Source organism: Diorhabda carinulata, chromosome X (assembly GCF_026250575.1).
Source record: "Diorhabda carinulata isolate Delta chromosome X, icDioCari1.1, whole genome shotgun sequence".
Classification (NCBI taxonomy): Eukaryota; Metazoa; Arthropoda; class Insecta; order Coleoptera; family Chrysomelidae; genus Diorhabda; species Diorhabda carinulata.
This window is the reverse complement of record NC_079472.1, coordinates 21942641-21954693: the sequence shown is the minus strand read 5'-3', so window position 1 is coordinate 21954693 and position 12053 is coordinate 21942641. Positions and strand designations below refer to the sequence as shown.

General features: G+C 34.9%; 2 protein-coding genes across 15 annotated transcripts in view; one reads left to right on the top strand and one right to left on the bottom strand.

Annotated features, from left to right (window-relative positions):
• The window catches only part of LOC130902399 (uncharacterized), a 215283-nt gene extending 207320 nt beyond the window's left edge, over nucleotides 1-7963 (bottom strand). For 10 of the 11 annotated variants that reach the window (XM_057814505.1, XM_057814507.1, XM_057814506.1 and 7 more), the window contains exon 1: nucleotides 7706-7963. The gene's annotated coding sequence lies outside the window, so the exon portion shown is untranslated. The remainder of the gene's footprint in view (nucleotides 1-7705) is intronic. The other variant, XM_057814517.1, reaches the window with a different exon arrangement.
• The window catches only part of LOC130902401 (ras-related protein Rab-3), a 59167-nt gene that overhangs the window by 5029 nt on the left and 42085 nt on the right, over nucleotides 1-12053 (top strand). Inside the window, exon 2 of one of the 4 annotated variants that reach the window (XM_057814523.1) lies at nucleotides 8383-8533. The exons of 2 other annotated variants lie outside the window; for them this stretch is intronic. The gene's annotated coding sequence lies outside the window, so the exon portion shown is untranslated. Of the gene's footprint in view, nucleotides 1-8382; nucleotides 8534-12053 lie in introns of those variants that run through there. One more of the 4 variants, XM_057814527.1, reaches the window with a different exon arrangement.

Sequence of the window (12053 nt, the reverse complement as noted above, 5' to 3'; positions counted from 1 at the left end):
GTCCTCAGGCGTTCGATTAAGTTCAGAAAATTGTCTTCAAATAACTTTCCAGAAGAATGAGCTCACTCAAGAAACACTTGAACAATTTGATAAGAGCAATTTATTTTTTTAGGTGATAACTAACGATATAAATAAAAGCACTGGTATAAAAATCACGTGATTATATGGTTATTACAATTTTTTTGAAAGCTCATGCTGGAGTATGTTTCAGATACCAACTTAGACTAATTCCACTACTGGAGCACTTACAAATTATTATACCTGATATGAAACAATAAACTAAATAAAAATTAATTTTTCGACTTTCGTTTTTCCACTACAGTATGTGAGTAAAACAATTCGCTTTTTACTTTGTAAGTACAACAATCTAATGATTTCATATTATTGTACAGAATAATTCTGGTCATAGTACAAACAGAATTACAATTCAAGGAATTAATCTACGACTCAAACTGAGGTATCAAGTAATAACTATGCAATTACATACAACTCAAAGCGCATTTTGAATAAAAATTATCAGTCGGCTCCATTATTGACGACTGCCGCAGCTTCTAGCAACCTGTACAGACCATTACTCTCAATGTTGGTTGTACCTACAAGCGATATTTTGCTTTATAGCTAGGTACTTCGATGAGCTCCGAAAATTAGGAGAATAAACGGAAAGACTACTCAATTATGAAATCATAAAAAACGTACTTTTCCGGTAGATTCAAGACAAAATGATTCAGTAAATTTCATATGCTCGAAAATCTACTTCAATTTGCTCTATATTAGAATCGAAATGAAAATGGTAAGACTGAGCTCTTAAAGTTTTTCACACTATATCTGTTAATCGTGAGTGAGTTATGACCGTAAAATCCAAAATAATGTCAAATATATGATCATGTATACCAACCAAATAAGAAGTAACCAACAACAAGGCGATTTTTAATGTTAAAACCAATTTTCAACTTTATATTTTGATGTTGGTAGTTGTCAATCCAAAATAAATCACGCTGCTTTTTCAAATGTTTTATGAAATCACGGATTTACTAACTCATATAAATACTTTCCACGAAATCTCTCTGTAAAACTAATAAAAGCCTCCAAACTTATACGAACGTATTTCTTTTGGCTTCACAATTTCTGGATAAAATGCCAGTCGCCCAATATGAAATATTGATATTATTTTTTCCATCCACTGAGGAAATATTTGATATAACATGTCTCCTTCGAAGTTTGATTAAATATAACTTAAGATGAGTATCGTGTTACTCAAAAAGTTTGGATGATACAAAAAATGATGAATTGGGGATTACAAAAGAGTGTCATGATATGTAGGCAAGAAATCGAAAAAAAAAAAAAATAATTTCCAGAATTGAACTGATAATAATTGGAAGTTGATTGTGATGAATCACCAAAACTTATTTTTATTCTTATTTATTATTATGTTCGAGATTCGCGAAATAAAAAAATTAAATGGAAAAAATATTCAAATTTCCGAAGTAAGTTTAAAACAGCATTGCAGTTTTAAGTTAATTGATGACAGGTGTTGTTACGGAATTTTAAGCATGAGAAGATGAAAGCTGAAGAAGGCTTCATGAACGTAAGTAACACAGATGTTCATCGAAAGCGAAATATGATTTTTGTTCAAATTATCTGCACCTTTCAATACTTCATTACTACAAAAATGTCCCTTACTAAGTGTCAATCTATAATTGACTTTTCGTTTCAATATTGAAGACAAAACAAAAATATTGCAACCAACAATTCAATTCGTTCAAGTTATCGTCCTCATTCATCTACTGACTTAATAGCTTGCTCAAAGACCGATCATTCTAGATCGCTATCTATGGAAACATCACAGAGAGGTTTAAGTTCAACACTGGTGTTATCCAAGGATGCTCTACCACACTGGTGTCATCAGCCGTCTCAATAAACTCAAATCCGTAGGTTGCAACAGATCACCACCATCAATCTCTCTCGATGTTGAAAACATTCTGGAGTCGAGTGAAAGCAATATAATTGGGTTTAATGCAGCAAATAACCAGGCTATTGTTTTTACAAAGAAAGCTGGCGCTGCAGGATGTTGGGGAGGATGTTGAGGCTGAAGAGCAAAATGTCCTGGCATAGTCATGTGGCTTCACAAAAGCTTGTATCTCTCTTCAAGACCAAGTTATAGATTATTGGTCTCTGGACTCTGCAACAGCTTCTAATCCCCTACAAGGCCAAGATTCGTCAATCAAGGATACAGAAAAGAACAGTTCGATTCATAGCCGACCCAAGGTTGACCAGAAACTTCAATAGCTTAGAGTATAGAAAAAAAGTCGCTGGCCTAACTCTGTTTCACCGATACTACCACGGCAGATGCCCTTCTGAGCTGTCAAACATAATCTCACCTAATCTCACCTAAAGTAGAATTTGGACGACATACTTAACGGGCAAATGTAGCTCATGAACACCGATTTCACCTGTAGACGCCAAGAACATTAAATTTATCGGAGAAATCAGTTACCAAGACCTGTTTTTTCCGAATACTATAACCTACAGAAGTGCTGGATCAACAGGCATCTTCACACGACAGGCACCACTCGAGTGTAATCGGGTTTACCCTCTTGTGCTTACTGGTTCCATAAAAATAATCATTGAGTATTGTTGTTTATGGAGTGATTAGTTAAGTAATACTACAACAGATCATCAAATGAATAAACCCAAGGTACAATAATGATATATCTTTACAAACCTAATGAATATAAAACTATTTGTCGTGAATTTAAGTTATTTTCTTTCTTGATATTATTAGGAAATATTTCAAAGCATTCAACAAAAGAATAATTAAACAGCATCTATCTAACCGACAGTACATTTGAAAAAATAATATAAATAGAATATAGGTCTAGAATTTGAATACATTTTCTGGTCCAACTGAACTATGTTACAATAATTTTTTTCGTACGTTGTCGTTGTGAAAGATCCAATTAAACTTGAACGCCTTGGCAGCTACTCGAAAGTCCTTGTCTATTATGTTGATTTCATTCCAACAGTTAGTTCGTATTGTTTGCTACTATGAGTATATAAAAAATTACTACACTCCAGCTCAAATAATATCCCTTGATGTTAATTTGTTTTTAATTTTTTCTAAAATAAGGTTTTTAACGATATTTTGGCAATTCAAAATGGGTGATTTATTTTCTCCATTAAAAATATTCTAATTTATATACTTTCAATTTAGAAACTATTAGACCTTTTATTAAGAGGCTAAATGAAGCTGGTTCTAAATATTATAGCATTACTAATTTATGACGCTGAATTTGTTCTTCGATAATAACTATAAACTTGAGCTATTAAATTTAATGATTGCCGTACGTAAATTTGAGCTTCCAAATCAAATCCTACATTTCATCAGTTTATTATATTTATATTTCACAGTTGAAGTGACATTTCATTTACGCTCTAGTGTTAAATGAATAACGTTTCCAAGGTTATACAATTGTTTGGAATAATTTTAAAAGAAAATATGGAATATTTTCAGTATAAATATCAAATTCTTGAGTAAATAAATGCCCCGTCACACTTATTTTTAAGAAGGACAATCCGTAGGCTGGTTTACGACTCTTTTACATTAAGCTTGTGGACCCAATTCCGGAAATCCCGGAAATCTTAACAGGAAAGAGGGCACACTAATCCTTTGAAGGTAGATTAACTACCTTTTCACAAAAATTTGACATTTTGCGGGAAATCTGATTGTGATTACTTCATCATATTATTTTAATCTATGGAACTTAAAATATCCCCGGATAATAATATTCCACAAGAGTTTATTTTCCCAAATACATTTTTTAAAATAATTTTCACTAGAACTAGAAAGTTCTAATATTCCGATAGCTCTCATTCAGTATTTATTATTTACTAATTTTTTTCTGAATCCTTTTCTACTGGAACAGTTCTTTGGGAAAAAATATTCGAATGCAATGTCTTAGCTCCGGTTACCAATGATTTAAGCCGTTGTTTTCTTGAACAGAGCCAATGTTTCGGTGAACGAACTCTAAATGACATTATCTGATCTTAATTTTTTGAGAGCTCTTGTATTATGAACATTACGAGACGTAAATAAAAAGAAGTATCATCACATAAGTGGCTGATCACATCATATAAATCCTCAATTAATTCACGAGACTCTAAACTAATCATTTGGAAAACCACTTTTTGTTTAATTTCAACAAAACTTCTGGTAGTTACATTTAAAAGTCATGGCCATTTAAAATATGAGAGAAAAATTTCAGTAGACGCCAAAATAAATGTCTTTTCATCAGTTTCTATTGGTCATCGTGAGTTGATTATTCAGAAAACTACTTAACAGTATAATATATATAAAACAGAATGGAATTACACAAAATCAGATGTAAGCAGAAAATAACGAATGTGGAATTAAAAACAATATAAAAGAACAACGTAGACAGTAGAATGGATTCTAATAAACCAGCAAAAATGATTTATTGAGATGGATAAGTATGTAAGAGGGAAAAAAATTATTAATCAGATACTTCGAAAAATGTGAGTGTTTGGTGGGTCTGAACAATCGTTTCAGGAACCGATAAGTTTGAATACTTTTATACTTAAGATAAAATATAGTTTATGTGATTTTTGATATTTTTTCATCTTTTGTGGAAGAAATTGTTCAATTCACAAATAATTTATGTGATCATGAGAAATCTTAAAATCACATGAAAATTATTTAAACTACATTACGATTTATCAGTTTAAAAATAAATACGCAATTTTTAAGTACTTTTTCATTCAATAATTACCTAGTGCATTTCAAACATCTGTTATCACAATTGTTGATCAAACTGTTTAATATTGGTTACATTGTGCTACCAATTATAGCTAACATATTACTGTGTTGTTGATTGTATCATCAAATCTTTAAATATCAATATTTACCGACAAGGGGTATACAGATATATTTCAAATATATGGAAAAGCGGATGAAAATGCGGCTGAGTCTCGACTAGTGTGTCGAGAAAGGATTCCAAACGGAAGGTAACCGGAAATCAGAATATTCGACAGAACATAAGCATACAGTCATGTTTCTTAAATTGGAGCTATAAAATAATGATGATGAAAAAATTTGAAAACCTTAGAAAACAACGTTATTCAGATAATTTTTAATTAACCAGAAGATGGAATTGATGGGCCATGTACTAGAATAACCCCTGACAGCCAATTACTTTTTGTTGAGGTTCAAACTTCAAAACGCACATTTTGGAGGAGCGTATGAGTACGAGGATATATTGATATCTAGTTAGCCTAGACCAGTTCCATGCATAAACAAAATATTGCGTTACCATAGCAACGAACAATAACTTATTGGTAAGTGTCAATGTAAAGTTTGATGTCAAAATAGTAAACCAGAGCTACGCAATAAATTAAAAGAAAAAAGATGTCCACCGAAATTGTGAAAATCTAAAAATTGGACTATCGAGCCATTGGCAAGTACTGTATTTAAAAGGTTTAAGAGGTAAGCAGATTTACGAAGATATACTTAATATCGGGAAGGCCAGTTTCAGTTCCCGAATACATCGGAGCAGTTCATGACATTATTTTATCAGACCGTCGAATTGAGTTAAAGCGGATATCTGAAACACTGAATATTTCATACGAACGCGTTCATCATATAGTTCACGTCAATTTGGACATGAGAAAAATTGCTGGAAAATGGATCTCCAAATGTTTGAATGATGACCAAATGCGTGCAAGGGTAGAAGTATCGCTTTCTATCTGTGTTCGATTTGAAAACGATATAGACTTCTTAAGCCGAATTGTTACTATGGATGAGATTTGGGTACATTTCTACGATCCAGAAACAAAGTAGCAATCGATAGAATGGCGACACTCTTGTTCTCCAAGACCTAAGAATTTCGTGTCCAATAATCTGCTGAACAAGTTCTTGCTTCAATTTTATGGGATTGCCAAGTAATAATGATTGAATTCTTGGATAAGGGTAGAACAATAGCTGAAGATTACAATTCGACATTACTGATAAATCTACTGGAAAAAATTAAAGAAATAAGACGCGGAAAGCTATCCAAAGGTCATTTCTTTGTGCAATACAACTCCCCTGCACACAAATCTCATGTTACCACGCAAAAAACTTGTGATTTAGGGTATGAATTACTAGAATACCCCTTTATTCACCAGATTTGGCTCTGTCCGACTATCATATCTTTCCTCAACGGAAAAAAAGTGAGTGAAAGAAAGTAAATTATCTTTTAACGAGGAGATAATAAAAGCTGTGAAGGTCCGGTTTGCAGAGTAAGAAAAAACTTTTTTTTGAAAAGTCTAGATTTTGTTTGGTTCCACGTATAATGGAGAAAATTTCGAAAAAAAAACTAAGAAGTCACTTAGATTACAACTAGGAGCAATCAAATCAAACTGACGACTAAGAGAGAATTTCTTGTTATCATGCTATTCGTCCCATTTCACCATCATTTCGATACCTAAATCTGGCATATAACGAACATACCAAATGCTTCATTTATTATTTTCCGTATATTGAAGATAGGTTCTATCAGAAACAGATCCAACAAAGAGAATAGAAGAAATTCTTCTGATATTAATAACTCTCCAATATGGTTTCAAAAAAGCGTATTATCAACAAATGAATGTGGGTTGCTTTACTTATGATATAATTTTATTTTTTCTACACTACACTTCACTATTATGTCACTGACTCCTAAAAGTTCCACATAATTGGAAAGGTGGAGATTTTATCCAATTCTGAAGAAATAAACAACTAAATTTTTGGTGAGATATAATAGAGTGCCATTTTCTGAAATCTACTTTAAATGTCCAAAATTATTTCTGCTCAAAAGTGAATCATTTCACAGAATGACAGTTCTTTTTCTCGTTTCAGTGCAATTTTTATGGATTATCTGCCCTGATAACTGGATTGGTTCAGTTGAACACATAACATACCCTTTTAGATCTCATGCTTGGGGACGTGCTAAAATGTTGATTTATAAACAGGATGAAAAAAAATGGCATCTAATATGGATAGCAATCGAAAAAATGGAAACGGTTATCGTTCACCAGTAATTGTTAGAGTCCGTTAGTTATGATTAAGCTGATTAGTTTTGAAAATATTCACTTGATTGTCTAGACTAAAGACTCCACAATAAATATGGAGTATTCGAGATTACGAAACTATAATCGATACTTTATTAATTTCTCAAAAAATCGATTGCGAGGCACAACTATGTTATGATAATCACGAATCATAAACTGGTAGCTTTGGAAATATATATTCACTTAATAACAAAGATCCATAGAATTTCCTACAAGGGAAGTTCTTCTTAATAGATTGAAAAATTCTTTTATGAGTTTCTAAAACGTTTGCAGACCCACAAAAACACTGTATATATAAACACTGTATATATAACTTTTCTAACAATTGTGATTTTTATTTCGAAATTTATGAACAATGCAAGTTTTATAACAATATAGTGAAAATATTATCATAATTATGCGCTATATAGTACTTAACATTAAAATAGGATGTTATCCTCAATTGAACTGACCAATTAAAATAATAGTACATCGTTTATTTCTATACCAATATAAGTCAAGCAATAAATATTTTTTTTGCTTTCCCTTGTAATAATTAATTAAGGTGCGCCACTGTACGAAAACCCAAACGGTGTGTCGAAATAACTGTTGCACATACCTAAGCCATATCGTAGTCATACTATAATACCACAGCAACACAAATTAAATATGTTTAAAAAAAGAGACTGTGACAAAAAAATTTGAAACTAGCGCGGTATATTTTTTGGCGTCGGCGTCGTATTTTCACGGGCGTCGCGGATTTGGCCAGAGTTTCGCGGTTATTTCCGTACCTCAGCCGCAGCTGAACTGACGACGTCGACTTTGAAAACGGCGTCACGACGCTACGAATACCACCGACGATTTCATCTAATGTGTTGTTACCTGTAGTGCTAACGACGCGCGCACATATGTAGCCAGGAAATAATTCTCTATCGTGGTAATCAAGATGAAGACTTTGATGGTTGATCGAAGCAAATGCACTGCATCCACGGTTCATGGTGCGCGACAACTTTTCGCAATGTATATTTGGTTTAAATTTTTTTTCACTAGGTCTAACCATCATTCACGTCATGAAAAAACTTGATTAATCTTCACCTACAGTAACGTTTCCCATAGAAAATTCACTATTTTTGTTCTACTTAAAATTCATAATCTCCTATTTTTATTGTTCCAATTTTGTATTCTATGCCATACCTCATAATTTTTTCCATTTTCATTCATCTTAACTCCTTTTATTTGCCCTCTATTGTCCGTTTATCTATTTTTTTCTCAAGTTCCCTTTATTTATATTTCCAGAATTAAGTGGAACAGAAATTTTTTTCAAGCCACCGTAAAAATTTGACAACCATTCGCAGAATCAGAGGCCATTTTTTCTTCGAAGTTGCTAATCTACCTATGACATGTTTCCAGGTACTAATAATACAATTTATGATCTGATTTTTGCAAGGTAGGTTCTATCTCGTAATTTATTCTTAGACTCTTATTCTAAGCTTGCTGATAGTACACAACGTTACACAAGTAACTAATATCCGTGGCAATTTGATACGGATGATTGGATTAGGTTTAGTTAGGTTCTCTCTCTCTCTCTCTCTCGACACAAAATCGACGTCATGATAATAACTGAACCAAACAAAAACATCGTAAAAACAAAGGGTTGGCTCGCAGGCAAGAAAGTAGGTGTGGCGATAGCCATACTGAACAAAAATCTGGAAATAGATAAGACGCTCCGAGGCTATAATTGTGTGCTTATCGAAACTAAGGGCACCACTATGACGGCCGCTTATATCTCACCGAACATAAACGCTATGGAATGGCAAAAGTCCATTGATACAACCTTCGAAATGGTTACCAGAAACAATGGACTATCTATCCTAGCCGGAGATATAAACGCGAAATCCGCGAAATGGGGATCTCCCATATCTGATATAAAAGGACAAATGGTAGAGGAGTGGCTGGACCACACAGTATGGGTAGCGAAAAACAATGGCCAGCATACTTTTGAAAGAGGTAACTCTAAAACGCATATTGATGTTACGCTCTGCCACACCAGCAATCATAATAAGATCACAAACTGGTGCGTGGAATATGTCAATCCATACACACATCACGGACATATTCGATATCAGATAAGAACTAAGGGAGTAATAAAGAAAAACCTCAACAACAGAAAGAGGACCTACCTGGACTCTGACAAGTACGTAAAACTATTAAAAATGGGCAAAGGAACATACGAGATGCCTCCAGTAAAAAGGGTAACACCTCGACGAAACCATACTGGTGGAACCCAGAGATAGGAAATGCCAGAAAGGAATACAACAGATTACGACGTAAATACACCCGCGAAAAAGAACAGTAATGAAAACAGAAATGGGAAGACGGTATGAAGGAACAAAGCAGATTCCTTAAAAGACTAATACTGCAGGCCAAAAATAGATGTTGGGAAGACCACATAATAGACAGAAAACGACATATGGGGTCAAGGTTACAGAATAGTAACGGGTACGTTGGCAAAAAACACAAGGCCAGCTAAGTGCGAAGAGAAGGAATAAGATCCTTCGCACACTGTTTCCAACAACGAGGAGGACATCACTGGCAGCCAACGATGAACCCGTACTACAAGAGAAACCAATGAGTTTTACCAGCGAAGAGCTCGAAAGAGATATAAAAAACGGCAAGGCCCCAGGACCAGATGGCCTGTCTAACGAAGCTCTGAAAATCGCGGTGATAACCAAACCGTTGCAAGTCTTAAGTTATTTAAATGAACTTTTGGAGCAACAACGGTTCCCTATATATCTTTCGGAAAATTATTAGAACGTATGATCACTAATAGATTAGCTGACGAGATTGAAAACAAAAACCTCTTATCTCCACACCAGCATGGCTTCCGACCCAAAAGATCAACGGTGTCTGCAATAAAGGATTTGAAGGAGATCGTAAAAAAATACTAGCTACAAATGGTGTGTACTTGTGGCTATATATATTACGAACGCATACCGCTAAATGGTATAAAATAGTCAAGGCCTTAGAGGATAAAGGAATAAGCCCATACCTAACGAAATACATACGAAACTACTTGAGCGGCAGGAGGGTGACTTCCGGCATCATTTCACAGAAGTGTTCAATGGGTGTCCCGCAGGTCTCGGTCCTTGACCCAGTCCTGTGGATTATGATGATTAACTGTATCCTACAGTTGGACTACGGCCTGAAGGTATCCACCATAGCTTACGCGGATGACCTCATATACTATATTGAAGGTAACAAGGAAATTGAGGTAAGAAACAGAGCAGAGAATACTGTGGCTCTGGCGGTCCTTTAGATTACAGCAAACGGACTCAAAATTGCTTCGCAAACATGGAGATCCTAGTAGTGAAGGGACCCCGGAAAAACTAACGGTCCTTTCAAGGTGGTGGTGGAAAGACAGAGAGTCGTGGCCAAGACAAAAATAAAATACCTAGGAGTCATCATAACCAAAAACTTCTACTTTTTGGAACACATAAAATACACGGTCGAAAAAGTCAAGATCAACAGACAGACCAACTACGGAGGATAATGCCGAACTTGGGAGGGTCTGGGTACTGCAAACGCAGGGTGCTATGTCAAGTGACGCACATTGTTCTCCTGTATGCGGCGCCAGTCTGGCGCGATGCCATGAAGGTACAATCTTATAAGAAAAGATCAATGGTAGCGCAAAGGAAAGGCTTGTTAATGGTTGCCGCTGCCTACAGGACCGTTTCGGCCGAGGCAGTCCAGGTTATAGCAGGATTTCGACCGATTGATCTCATGATAGCTGAGAGATGTTTCCTATGTAAAATAGGAGGCAGACTAGCCGGCTACAAAAAGATGGCAAGAGAGAGAACCTATAAAAAATGGTAGGAGAGGTGGGATAGGTTGGAAACAAAGGCCCAATGGATGAAAACTCTAATAAAAGACATAAGAAGCTGGGTCACGTGCCATCACAGAACTACTTCTTACTACGACACGCAGATTCTCACGGGACATGGCTCGTTCGGTACCTACACCAAAAGGATCCGTAAGACCGTGGATGACACATGTACATCATGTAGGCAAAGGGACGAGGAGAAAGGAGACAGGAACACTCAAGGATAAAAAAACTTAGGAAAAAAGGAAATAGGGGAGTTACGCTGATGGAATGATAATTTGTTGTCCTCCCGGCGTACGCAACTCCCAAGGATTTAGGAAGGAGGAGGGTGGTTTAGTAGATGTAGAGTCCCACACAAACTCCCAGCATTGCACCTGCCCGCTGTGAGGACGGCATTAGCTTCCACCCCACCTCAGTTAGTTTAGGTTAGGTTAGGTTAGGTTTGGTTTGGTTAGTTTAGTTTTAAAATTTAAAAGATTTAGAGACACGGAAAAGCTTCATTCTGATCCCTTTGTGTAAAAATGTCCGGGTCTATAAGGTTAAAATGATAGCCACGGATTCCGTGGTGGGTGCCAATAGCAGCACCGGAAATTTAAATGCAAATTTTTTCGCGAAATAAGAATATCAAGTTGAAATAATTGTATAAGTTTTTCCTATAATTTTTCCCGACATATCTCACACGCAAAGCATGATATGAGTTGATTTTACTTATCAATTTCTAGAAGGTCGAAAATAAATTTTAAATTCCATTTAATGATCTTCAAATGATATGCCAATCATTAATACGAATCTGTCTGCTCTATTATTCTATTAATTAATCAAATAATTGAGGGTGGTATTTGTTCCCAAGGTAAACAAAGATTTTTTCGACATATCCGATTATACTCTTTAATTAAAATAAACTGAACTCAATACATCTTGGTGAGTGTTTTTGTCAGGTATAATGCAATGTAATGCGAAGTCACTGAACAACTACTTACTATATGAATTAGTTTGTTAATTTTCCTTGATGTAATTTCCCATCATGCCACACCAAACAACAAACTTGAATGTTTGGTAGCACACTGAATAATTGCACTAAAAATAG